This window comes from Hipposideros armiger, unplaced genomic scaffold, assembly GCF_001890085.2.
Source record: "Hipposideros armiger isolate ML-2016 unplaced genomic scaffold, ASM189008v1 scaffold_12, whole genome shotgun sequence".
NCBI classification, from domain to species: Eukaryota; Metazoa; Chordata; class Mammalia; order Chiroptera; family Hipposideridae; genus Hipposideros; species Hipposideros armiger.
The window spans coordinates 6,659,314-6,671,632 of record NW_017731362.1 but is presented as its reverse complement, the minus strand read 5'-3'; positions in this window follow the sequence as shown (position 1 = coordinate 6,671,632).

The window sequence follows — 12,319 nt, the reverse complement described above, 5'->3', positions numbered from 1 at the left end:
GATCTAATTGGACTCTATTCGCCAACAGTATTCTTTCACACTCATCTAAGGCACTTGCTGTCCTCCCTGAGCTAACCTTGATGGTCTTCCAACCTCATCAGGGACTATAGCACTTTTCCAATGTTCATATCCTAGTAATATGAGGTCAGATTAGGGAATTGCTTCTTCAGGCCAGTGCTCTCAATCTATGAGCAGCTTTGTTTGGTGGTAAGAGGTAGGAAGAAATAAGGAGAGCTTGTTACTCCTGAGACATTTATATCTGCCACTTTTCAAAAGAATTACTATAAAAACCACATAACAAAATTTACCATCTTAATTTTTAAGTGCACAGTTCAATAGGGTTAAGTATATTTACATTATTGTGCAACAGATCTCCAGAGCTTTTTCATCTTGTAAAGCTAAAACTATTTATCTGTTAAAAAACAAGTCCCTGTTTTTCCCCAGCCCCTGGCAGCCAGCTTCTATGAGTATGACTACTTTAGATACCTCATACAAATGGAATCATACAGTATTTGTCTTTTTGTGACTGGCTGATTTCACTTAGCGTAATGTCTTCAAGGTTCGGTCATGTAGCATATGATAGTATTCCCTTCCTTTAAAGGCTGAATAATATTCTACTGTATGTTTATATCACATTTTGTTTATCCATTTATCAATGGACACTTGGGTTGCTTGCATCTCTTGGCTATTGTGAATAATGAGACTATGAATATGGGTATGCAAATATCTTTTTGAGATCCTGATTTTAATTCTTTTGGATAAATACCCAGAAGTGGAGCTGCTGGTAGTTCTACTGTAAAATTTTTGAGGAACCTCCATACTGTTCCCACAGTGGCTGTACCATTTTACCATTCCCACCAACAGTCCATGAGTTCCAATTTATCCACATCCTCTCCAACACTTGTTTTCTTTCTTTCTTTCTTTTCTTTCTTCCTTTCTTCCTTTCTTCCTTCCCTTCCCTTTTCTTTTCTTTCTCTTCTTCTTATGGCAGCCATCCTAATGGGTGTGAGGTGATATCTCCTTCTAGTTTTGATTTGCATTTCTCGAATGGTTACGTAGTGATACTTGTTATCTTTTCATGTGCTTGTACCATTTATATACCTTTTTTGGAGAAATGTCTATTCAAGTTCTTTGCTCATTTTTAATAGGGCTATTTATTGTTGTTTTTGAGTTGTAGGAGTTCTTTACATACTGTGAATTTTTTTTTTTTAAGATTTTTATTGGGGAATTGGGGGAAGGGGAACAGACAAGTTGCTGTCCTTTTGTTCTTCAGTCTAGTTGTGGAGGACGTTGCTTCACTGGCCCAAGTTGGCACCATCATTGCGCTCTTCCCGGGCGAGGCAGATCAGTCGCCGGCTTCTGGACGGCCGGCCACTCACTGTGGCTGCTGGCCACTCACGCTGGCTGCTGGCTACACACGGTAGCCCATGGCAACCCACTGCCACAAGGGGCTGCAGCCTACACCGGTGCTGGTGACTCATAGCAGTCCAGCTCCAAGTTGAGCTGTTGTTCAGCATCTTAGCTGTAGAGGGCAGTGTCACTGGCCCTCATATGTGGGATCCGAACCAGGGCCCTCTGGCGTCCCAACCCAGTTCTTAACCATCGCACCACTCCGCCGGCCCTACATACTGTGAATATTAACCCCTTATCAGATACATGATTTGCAGATATTTTCTCCCATTCCATAAGTTGCCTTTTAACTCTGTTGATAGTGTCCTTTGATCACATCTGCTGCTCTTTTTGAAGATTACTTTCTATGCTCGGTATCAGAAAAGTTTCTCAGGTAAGAATGTATTATCTACCTCTGGTATAGCATCTGATACATTTAACTATTTATCATTTAAGATTTTTAAAGGTAGGTACTATGTATTATTCAACTTAATACTATTTAGTGCCTGGATTAATAAATGTTTAAAATGAAAATGAAATAAAATTAGTCTCCCTATTACCTCTCATCTATGTAGCTGGCCTTCCTTCACCCAGAGTCAACTTGCTCCCCATGCTGGGGCTATCAGAGCGGCCAGCTTATTAGTTAGGCCTGGAGTGGGAGGGTTCCAGCAAGGAGAACTCTTAGGAACAGGAAATGGTCACCACCCAGTTCCACTGGGGAAATAATTTCTAAAGTCTGCATACTCTGGTGATTTGATTTTAGCTCTCTATGGGAAATAAGGTGATCATAGTTCAGAATTCTTTCTCTACCTAAGGATAGCTATACTAGGAAGAGAGTTCTAGTAAATTCCTGGTTGGTCATCATTGGGTTTGCATTTTTGTGCTTCCTATAACAATTATCATAGGGCTAGGCATACAGAGTACCAAAATAGTCCAGGAACTATAAAGGATGTTGGAAAAGAAGTAAGAAGACTTGGATTAACCCAAGAGATACCAGTTACATGAGATACGACCTTGGGCATGTCATTTAACCTCTCAATTTGTTTCCAAGCTTGTAAAAGAAAAGTTTTGAGCTCTAGGTGTCTTTCAGGTTTCATGATTAATCTGTGATTCTCATAGATATTTTCTGATTGTTCATGCAATTGAGCATTGACTTGCTTTTTCATCAGATTTGCCATTCTAGGTATTCCAGAACTTGTCTATAATTGCTATTTATAACTATATTTACATATCTATATTTATATCTATTTTTTTTTCCTGAAGAGGAAATAGCCAGAGTTGCTAAGGCAACCGATATCTCTTAGTTATCTTCACACAAATTCTTGTAATATCTGCGATACAGCATTCCTTTATTAAATAACACTAATAGTATTTAATAGTTATCTGCCCCATAACAATGAGCCTAGAGGCTAATAAACTCATACTAACTATAACACCATTTTCCTTTCTTTATTGACTCTAGCGAACTCTAATCATGATTTTACACTAGGTTAGCATTTGTATACTTAGTTCCCAGATTTTAAGGTAATTGGAGGGACTCATTAAAAGGTTCCACATAGAGTTGGTGTTGATATATTGAATCACTTTTTTTTTTGTCCCTTAAATTTTGGAAAATATTATGTTGTGTTTGAAATGCCTCAGAGGTCTAGAAATACTCATGATTTGTTCAAAAGGACTATGAGATAGCATGATCTGGAAAGCAGAGAGTCCTTAGCTGTAGTTGCTGTTCCCAGTGGGATCCTGCTGCCGCCAATTATATTAAGGAAGAGTGCAAAGTCATGGCATGTCATTGCTAAAAATAGTTCAGACAGTGGATCAGCTCCAAGTCACTGCTTATGCTGCAGCTGCATACTCAGGCTTGTTTTGCTCCACCTGAACCTAGGGAATACTGAATATTTCTTCAAATATTATTTCTACCCACCCTCTCTTCTATTTTTTAGGGACTCCAATTCAGTCACAAGTCTCTTCTACCCTTAAGCCCCCAATACACACACACACACACACACACACACACACACACACACAGACACACACACACACACAGACACACACACACCCACTCACAACACACACACACACACAGAGGAACTGAGAGATGTAATGCCTCACTGAGCATCTGTGTGTGGAATAGAAAGCCCATGAGCAAGGGCATGTAATTATGTGCCAAGTCGCTGTCAGGGACCTGTAGGCCTCCCTTCCTCCACTTTTCTATATGCTCCTGCAAGTGCTCTGTTCTCAAGGTCTTTGTCTCCTCAGTGCTCAGAGTCTGTAACTGAAGAATGAAAGGGTCTTTGTGGTGTAAAACACTCCACCACAGCCTGGTGTGAATTACCATGTGTTCAGGAGGGAGCCAGAGGCCAACTGCGTTCACTTATCTTCTGTGATCCTCTCTGAATGACGCACCAGGTTATAGCAGTGCTGTCTGACAAACAATTTGGTTTTCCTTGAGTGACTGGCATTCCTTCCACTAGTTTCATCAGCCACATCCTTTTCTTGTACTTGAAGACAATGTTTTTAGGAGTTCTGACTAAGTGGAGCCCTTCCTAGAAAGTTTAACCCCTTGTCTTTTCTATCTCGTGCCCCAGCAGTCCATCCTCTTGGATTTTAGGCTGGTGAGAGTCTACATGTCATCTGGAGCATGAAGGCAGTCTCCTCCTGCATCAAGTCATTCATCAGTCATCGGGTGAGGGCAGATGGGGATGAGACTCAGAGAACACTGGAAACATTATGCAATTTTTAATTTAAACATTTTTATACCCTCCAGTCAGGTGGAGAGCTTTGGGCTGAGTGTGACAAAAACAGTTTGGGCTGATTCTGTACAGTCCTGCATAGATGGTGTATTAGTTTCCTAGGGCTGCTATAACAAATTATCATAAACTGGGTGCCTTAAAACAATAGAAACTTATTCTCTCAAAGTTGTGGAGGTCAGAAGTCCAAAATGAAGGTTTTAACAAGTCCATGCTCTCTCGCTGAAGGCTCTATGGGAGATTCTGTGTATGACTTTCTCTTAGTCTCTGGTGTTGCCTGCCAGCACTCCTTGGAGTTCCTTGGTTTGTAGATGTCTCTGTCATCACATGGCATTCTTCTTATGAATCTCTGTCTGTGTCTGTTCTATCTTTTTATAAGAATACCAGTCATGTTGGATTAGGTGCACCCTAATTAAATATGACTTCATCTTAACTTGATTACATCTGAAATACCCTATTTCCAAATAAGGTCATATTCATAGGCAGTGAATGTTATGGCTGCATTATAACTTTTCGGGGGACATAATTAAACTCATGACAGATAGGTTGGCAAGTGAGGCTGGCATCCACAGTCTTGGACCATCTATCAAAACATAGACAAAAACAATTTCATTTTCTTCATATTAAGATTTATCCAACTTCTTGAATCAGTAGGTTTATAGCTTTCATCAAACATGGAAAAATTTTGGTCTTTACTTCTTCAAATATTTTTTCTATCCACCCTCTCTTCTATTTTTTAGAGACTCCAATTACATGTATTGTAGGCCACTTGAGTGGCACAGACCACCAATGCTCTGTTAACTTTTTTCTGTATTTCGTTGTGGATACTCTATTACTATACCTTCAAGTTCACTTATCTTTAGCAATAGCTAATCTGCTGTTAATATCATATAGTGTATTTTTCATCTTAGACATTATAGTTTTATCTCTAGAAATTCTATTTGGGTCTTTTTAATATTTTTCATGTTTTTAACACAGTCAATTTTTTTTTAGCTTCTTGAACATATGGAATACAGTTATAATAACTTTAAATATCTTTGCCTACTAATTTTATTATCTGTATAATTTCTCCATTGGCTTCAAGTTGATTGATTTTTCTTTTCATTATGGATTCTATTTTCCTGGTTGCATGCATACTGATAAACTTTGATAGGATGCCAGACATTATGAATTTTAAATTGTTGGCTGCTGGATATTTTTGTATTCCTAGAAATATTCTTCAGCTTTTTGTGGAATGCAGCTAAGTTATTTAGAAATGGTATGATCCTTTAAGGTCTTGCTTTTAATCTTTGTTAAGTAAGACCAGAGCAGTATTTAGTCTAGGGTGGGGTTTCTCAATCTTGTCACTATTGACATTTTGGGCAAGATAATTTTTGTTGTGGAGGGCTGTCCTGTGTATTATAGGATGCTTGGCCGAATCACTTGTCTCTGCTCACTATATGCCATTTGCATCTCCCTAGGGTGACCATCAAAAATGTCTCTAGACATTGCCAAATGTTCCCTGGGAGACAAAATCGCCTGTGATTAATAAGTATTTGTCTAGGGCTCATTTTTTTTCCCCCACCACTGAGGCCAAACTTTTCTGAGTACTCTATTCAATGCTGTGGGAATTAGGAGGTTTTTCACTAGCAAGAACAAAAACTATTTCTGGCTCTGTGTGAACCCAAAGGTTGTTCTTGTTAACTCATCAGGTTTTTTGCATTTGCTTGTTTGTTTGTTTTTTTATCCTGGCCTCAGGTGGTCTCTTCACATGTGGATGCTTGCTTAAAACTCAAGGCAGACACTTTCCAGATCTCCAGAGTGCTCTTACTCTTTGTCTCTGTCTCTCTGGGCAGCTCTATCCTCTCTTGTATTTTTCCCTATGTATTTGAGTGCCTTGGCTTTCCAGCCACCTAACTCGGTGTCATTAACTAAAAGAATTAGCAGGGACTGCCTGTGTTCCCTCTTTCTGTATTACAGCCTGGAAACTCTCCAAGCAATAAGTTGGGGCAACCATAAAGCTCACCTCATTTGTTTCTTAGGGAATCACTGTTCTTTCATTGCCTGAGGTCTAATGTCTTGAAAAGTGTTGTTTTATGTATTTTGCCTTTTTTTTTTTAAAGTTGTTTCCAATGGGAGGGTAAATTTGGTCTCTGTTACTCCATCTTGGCTGGAAGCAGAATTTGAAACTATTCCATTTTAAAACACACATATACACAGAGTGCATATATGTGTACATATATGGGTACACATATATATAGAGTATGCTTGTTAATGTTTTTTGAGATTCCAGTATTAGTTTATTTCTCTTTTCACTTGAGAGCTTTGCTATCTAATATGGGAGCCACTGGCTACCTGTAGTCATTTAAATTTAAATAAATAAAAATTAAACAAAATGAAAAATTCTGTTTTGTTGTTGCACCAGCTGCCTTTCAATCACTCAGTTGCCACATATGTCTAGTGGGTGCTGTATTTGACTGGGCAGATACAGAGCATTTCTCTTACCACAGAAATTTATATTGAACACTGCTGCTCTAGAGTCTCTCTTTGAAAGAATGAATTCAAACTTTTGACTTTAATTATTATTTATTCTCTAAGTAAGCTCTAATCTCTATTTTCATAGTGGATTTCTTTCCAGCATTCCACCCTGTATACCCAACTTCTGTACATCTCCCCATGACATCTCAAACACATTTTAATCTCAAATTAATCTCATCAGCGTCCTTCTTCGCCCAATTATGCTCATATTCTTTCTCTCAGTGAACAGAATCATCCACTGCTACCCAATTATGCAGGCCAGAAACTGAACATTTGCTGTCACTCAGTGTCTCATCCTGTCAGTACCGAGTTCTATTATCTTAAATCTTTAGTAGCCACAGGCTCTACTAGACTGAGACCACCCCTATTTCTGCCTTAGTTAAGGCCCCCTTTGCTTTCTGCCTTGATTTCCGTGTAGGCCTGCTAACTGGTCTCCTTCTTTTCAATTTCCTAGCACCAGTGGAAATGCCGCAGTGCTCGCTAACTTCCAGAATGTGGAAGAGTGACTCCTACCAAGCTCCCAGAAGGCAGAGAATTAGACTAGTTGCTAAATATTACTAATGACTACCAAAGAATATAAGAAGATACCTACTGATTCATTGTTTTATTACTCTGGGTTTTGAGTTGGTTTTCTTTCTAGATCTGGAGAATGGGTTGATTTCAACTATTTATCAACCTTTCTTGTGCCTAATGTCACCCATCCTTGGCTCGACTAGCTAGTGTGTGGAATCAAACTGTCATTACTTTATTAAGCATGGTGGGGCTCTTTAAGCACTCTATGGAAAGAAATAATTGATATTATTCAATATTCAGGTATCTGCCCTAGAGAATTTTAAGTTGATTTTTCAGCACTTAGTATAGTGCTTGAAACATAAAGGTATTTTAAAAATATTTCTTTAGTGAATGAATGTGCTCTGCATATTAAACATTAAATACTTTATTCTTCCAATTTTATTATAATAATAGAGATTTTTAAAATAGCCACCCCTGGAGAAAAGTGTGGGAGGATTGAAATATTAACACTGATTATTTTAAGAGGTAGAATAGAAGGATAAGGAAGACTCTTAACTCTTTCTTTAAAAAGAGTTTCCTCTGTATTTCTTGACTAGTTACCAAAAGCAATGTTTTTTTTTTAATTTAAGAAATCCAACGAGATGAAAGTAATAACAACAAAATTTCTCCAAACTCCAAAATAAAATTAAAATGAACCACTAGTGGAAGCTGGGTTTAGGACTACCTAATTAGATGGGAATCCAGACACTTTCTGGAGTGAAGACTATGGCTAGATAATAGCCCTAAAAAGGAAAGCAGAGAAGACAAAGAGGAGAAAGAATGCAAGTGATGGAGAATGTGTACGGATAGTTGTAACTAGTCAATTTTGCCATCATGGTGAGAAAGCAGCCGTGGACAATATGTGGACAAATGGATGTGGCTGTGCTTCAATAAAGCTTTATTTACAAAACCAAGCATCTGACTGGATTTGATCCACATGCCACCATAATTTGCTGACTCCTGTTTCAGAGGAAGGGAAGCATTGAGGTAAAATGAGCAACAGTCTGGGACCCCATCAGGCCTGCCTGGAGCAAGATGTCCTCTACATGCAGGTGCTTCCCATGATATGCTCTCTGGTTTCCCCGTGATGTCCATGCTATACTGATGTGAGGTGTTGATACCATAGCTGTTGGTTTCCATTAGCCATATTAGCCATCATACTTTTTCTTTGGGGAGATGTATAATGAATAAATTCATTCAAACAGTTAAACATTTCAACTAATATACCTTACTTTGGACATGTTATACAAAGGTGAACTTAGTTGTTACCAACATAACCTTCTCACACACAGAGTAGATGAGGAGCTGGGGCCAGGCCAGGCTAGGCCAGTGTCAGACTAGCTGCTTTAATGTCTACTCACTTGTCATTTCCCAGTGGGTCTTGCAAGGGGTTTATAGCATCCCTCTGTAATGTCTGTATCTGTGGCTTTCCTGGCCTTGCAAAACTCATTATATGAATTGGTTTTTGATGTGTTTTCTTTTTGGCAGTTTCTTGCCTGTTCTGTCTTCACTTGGGACAGGGTCTCTCTCCTGCTTCCTTTGTTCTTCTTCCTGCTATTGTGACTTTAGGCTGTCAGCCTGTAGATGGCTCTTACCATCCACTCTCTTGATGCTATTTCTGTTGTGTGGCTGCTTTCTCATGGTGCTCACTGTAGGCAGTTTTTCTTTTTCTGCATCTCAGGGCAATGTAGGCATGTAAAGGATAGTCCTGGGACCCTCTCTTAACTAACTCCACAAAAAGTACTCCCATAATTTTGGAGTAAAATGTCTGCGCTCCTATTTATGAGATTTAAGGGCAAAAGGAAGACTTCCCATATTGTTCTGATCTCTAGGATGTTTTGGGGTCTCTTCATTTCAAAGCAGCCTGGAAAGATGAGAAGATCAAAGAGTTTGTCAGCCCCCGACTGTTAGCAGCTGTAGAAGAGCTAGTAGCTTGTAATTCTTTATTGGACTCCTACAGCTGCTTCTCCTCTCTGATGCTCTGTTGCAGGAGTGGATTTAAGTTTTGATACTGCCATGCTGAAGCCTGGTAGAGGGCCCCCAGGTTCTTGGTTTGTTTTATCCTAGAACATATCCTACTGTAGATTCTGGCTCTGTTAGGGCCCCAAGAAAAGCTCACCCACCCTGAAAAGTCTTAAGAGAGGCAGAGAAAACTTTGTTGTCTTGAGTGATGTGTTATGAAATCTTAGAATTGTTCACTTTCCAGGAGAGTTCCCACTGCTGATGTTATTTATGTGGTCATTGGTGTCTTTGTATGGACTAAAATCACATGGTGTCTTAGTTGCCAACATAAACTGAGGAGAAATAATAAAATATTAACCCACCTTTTTATGCTTGTGGTCTGGATTGTTCTATATACATGTAATGTGATGATAGGTCCATGGCATTGAGAGTAAATATTTTACAAATGTAAAGAATCAGAAGATATATGAAATGATCTCTTTGGGACTGATCCTAGAACATGACCAAAGAGAGGAATGGCCTGATCTGATCTGAAGTTGTTCGCTCATTGTGATGTTTAGAAATAAGCACTAGAGCCCAAAGATCCATGAGTCCTCAGCTTGCTAAGCAGGCAAGGTTAGCCCAAGAAGGGTGTGAAACTCAAAAAACATTTCACTCAGTCTTGGGGAAGAGGTAAGGTTATTTCAGGTTTCCAGAGTTGACTACTGAACTCCATGCCTTAGGTTTTGATTTAAAAAATGTCAAGGTGCTCTCCACCCCTGCAAGGGAACATCAGAGAGGAGAAGCAGATGTTATAATTTCTAATTTAAAGGAATGGAGAGGTGCCTTGAATTTGAGGGGGTGACCTATTATTTGTAGGTTTGTCTGTACATGAGAGGTATAGGATGGAGCCTTTTCTCAGAGTGGAAGCCTAATCCAACTTTCTGATGGGATTGCGGGTATGTACAAAGCACACTTGATATCTAATTTTTATAAGAATCATAGAAGAAGCCCATGGGGTTCAGCCACATAGGTCCCTATGCTTAAATCTGTTCACTTAAGACATGCCTCCAAGTCTAGGTGTAGGACCCTTGTTGGGAGTGGGGGGCTTCTATTAGGTGAGCGTTTGCCTGAGAATAGAACTCCAGGTTGTATGAGCGAAGGAGGGAGGGTAAGTCTCACAGGACAGTGAAATGAAAAGAGCCCTAGACTCTTCTGGTCCTTGGGCTTTTAGACCTGGCTCTGCCACTTAGCAGCTGTGTGACTGTTTACCTTTCTGGGCCTCACCTTTTTTCCTTTGCTGGAAAATGAGGGAGCTGTATTCCATAAGTTCCAAGATACCTTTTAGATCTAGGATTTAATAAATATAGAGGGTTGGGATTTGAAAGAAAAATTAAAAACCAACCATCAAGGAGAGGGATGACTCCAGATAATCGCTGGTTAGCATGGCGCCTGCTGAGTGCTCTCCTGTGCTTTCTTGGAATTAATTAACGAATTAATTAATTTACTTATTTTCTGTCTAAGCCAAGCCCTTCAGCTCTTAAATTTGGGAGAATAGTTGAATAGATGCATCCTCCCTAATCTCCCCAAATTATGACTATGAGTGAGTTGGGTTCTTATGTCAAAACTTATCAGTCATCCCTCATGCTACAGCCTGTGTCAGGATTTGTCATTTAACCAGTTGCAGTCATTTCTTGGCTCTCTCTTGCAGACCAGGACAGCCTATACTGTATCAATAGGTATAACCAAGGCACAAAGCACAAAGCACAAAAGGAGCTTTCATATTAGGAATAGTAAATATGGGACCCATGGGCTGCTGTTCCCTGCTGTTACACTCATGACAGACACAACCTCAGAATCATCCTCAACACAGAATCCCAATCAATCACTCCCAGTTAAAGGTGGCTTATAAAATGAAACTCACATGTCATCCATGCTCTTTGTCTTAGTATTGCAATGACATCTCTGACAATTTTGTTTAACTCTATTCCTAAAACATACTGGTTACTGACCATAAGGAACATAGTCCTCCATAATCCTTATTAAGATTTTCATGTATATCCATCACTATATGGCCATCTTTGTTTTGCTGTTGTCTGTGTTGTCTATGAGAATGATGCCTAGCCTGTCTACAGGGACTGTTAGTCCTTACCCAGAGGAAATACACCACTTTCACCAGCAAATATCTGTCGAAGTTCAATCAGTATTATTGATATATAGCAGTTGGAGAGAAAGAATATGCTGCCAAATGGTTAAGAATGGTTTCAATGACCTCTAATGAAATGTTTTGGTATAGAAAGATGGTGATTTAAGTAGAGCACAATAATGCTTCTGTTATGGAGACTGCAAATGTTTAGTATTTAGATATACCAATGAAAACACCTGAAACACTATTTTCCCTTCCTTCCTTCCTTCCTTCCTTCCTTCCTTCCTTCCTTCCTTCCTTCCTTTTTTTCAGAACAGAATCTCAACTTAAGGTCAATGCTGACCTTTACTTATCAGAAACAAGCAAAAAAAAAAAGGAAGATATTTTAATAAATTTTAGTCCCAAAATAATAAATAGAGCATTAAAAATAGATGTCAGCTGCTGAGATTGGATAAAGCAGCACTCCCAAACTAAGTATATTATTAGTTTACCTCCATAAGCATAAACTTTTTAGGATAGCTTCTGCATCCTGCCACAAAGTATGTTTACATGTTAATTTTCAATAAGCCTTCAGGAAAAGAATGATTGCTTCCTGTTGCAGAAATGTAATTAAAAACAAAATCTTCTCCCAATCCCCAAATCCTCTTCACAAAGGTAGGAGAGAAAGAAAACACTTTTATTATTGAATAAGCATTAAGACATACTGTGCTGCACATCACGGGCCATCCACTAATAGAATGCGGAGACAGAAATGAATCACACCCCCTGATATATCCAAGCATATACAACACATTACATACATGTTTCCAGGATAAACAATAACTGGTTCTCAAGCAAGAGGACTTGACAATACCATTTGTTACATGTAATTCATCCTAACTTTTCCTAGTTGGGTGACCATCTGTATTAGCTAAATTGCTTTATCTAGAGGCAAAACAAACTTCTCATCTCTTTATGACAGGAGGTAGTTTTGCAATTGGGAGCAAGATGCCCAGTGAAATTGCACTCCTGTCCTTCACTAGAAATT